Source organism: Borostomias antarcticus (assembly GCF_949987555.1).
Source record: "Borostomias antarcticus genome assembly, chromosome: 1".
NCBI classification, from domain to species: domain Eukaryota; kingdom Metazoa; phylum Chordata; class Actinopteri; order Stomiiformes; family Stomiidae; genus Borostomias; species Borostomias antarcticus.
Genome location: NC_140234.1, coordinates 11,666,069 through 11,667,642, shown reverse-complemented (window position 1 = coordinate 11,667,642; position 1,574 = coordinate 11,666,069).

The following is a 1,574-nucleotide window of genomic DNA, read 5'->3' as shown; positions in this document are numbered from 1 at the left end:
ACCAGCCCTCCTGACCCCCAGAACAGAACCAGCCCTCCTGACCCCCAGAACAGAACCAGCCCTCCTGACCCCCAGAACAGAGCGCGCCCTCCTGAGTCCAGGCTGACCCCCAGAACAGAGCCCGCCCTCCTGAGTCCAGGCTGACCCCCAGAACAGAACCTGCCCTCCTGATCAGTTCGTCCAGCCTGTTAGCGTCCACTGCTTTGATGCTGCTGCCCAGCACAGGACAGCGAAGAAGATGGCGTTCGCTACTACAGACTGGTAGAACGTGTTGAGCATTTTCCTACAAACATCAAAGGACCTGAGCCTCCTCAAGAAATAGAGTCGACTCTGTCCCTTCTTATAGATGGCCTCTGTGTTTTCTGCCCATTCCAACCTGTTGTCCAGATGCACACCTAAGTACTTGTATGACTGGACCATCTCGACATCCACCCCCTGAATGGAGACAGGGGTTGGCTGAGCTCTCTTTCTCCCAAAGTCCACCAACATTTCCCTGCTTTGTCCCTTGTTGAGCTGTAGGTGGTTCTGTGCACACCACCCAACAAATCTCTTGAATTTACAGATAGCCAGTAAACTTTAAATGACAGTACGCGAAGGCTTACTTACAGTAAATGGACTGCACTTATATAGCGCCTTTCTACCTTAAAGGACAAAGCGCTTCACCATGGCCTCTCATTCACCCATTCACACACACATGCACGCACCAATGGTGGCGGCTGCCATAGAAGGTGCTAGGCTGTTCACTGGGAGCTATTTGGGGTTCAGTGTCTGTAATTTCATTTGAATGTACTTCGGGGTACTAGTATACCATGCCGTACACGCATCATCATAGCGGGGTTGAACTAGTGCCATAGCCAGCATTTTCAAGCTTTTACTATCTAAAAATAAAGCTTTTTTTGCCAGAAATTGTATTTTTGTTAACGGCTAACAGCTGTGAACCAGGTCTTAGCCTCAGGGGCTGTGCTCCATATAGATGCTGGTTTATTTACAGTGTAGCATAAATCTATAAGAAGCCTCGTCACACTGTAAAATACTCTACCCTTATTGACCTGGATTCTACCCCTGATGAAGACTCACGTACTGTATATAACAAACCCTATTACTTCCATCTCTCTCTCTTTCTCTCTTTCTCTCTCTCTCTCTCTCTCTCTCTCTCTCTCTCTCTCTCTTTCTCTGAGCCCGAGAGGGGCTGGGAGGACAGGCTATAACTTTAAAATCCTAACCAGTTTGGAAAACGTGTTGCATCACGCACATCAGGAGAATCTTAACAGATGTTCTTCTCTGGAATCTCAAACACGCACACACTACAAGATTTGAAAATAACAGCTCATCACACACTACAGGATATTATCGTGCCTGAGGGAGCAATGAACCGCTGCCTCGCTTGTAAAGTAAACATAAACGTAAGGATCTTAAATCTAATAGAGAAGGTAACGCACACCAATTATACTGTTATGAGGTGCTGATTATTGGAACTGTTAACTATAAAAGAAAGAAAGTGTCGCCCCCTCCAGGGTCCATATGCATAAGTTTGAATGAGAATGACGTTTGGCCGTGTGACCTTCTTCAGATTC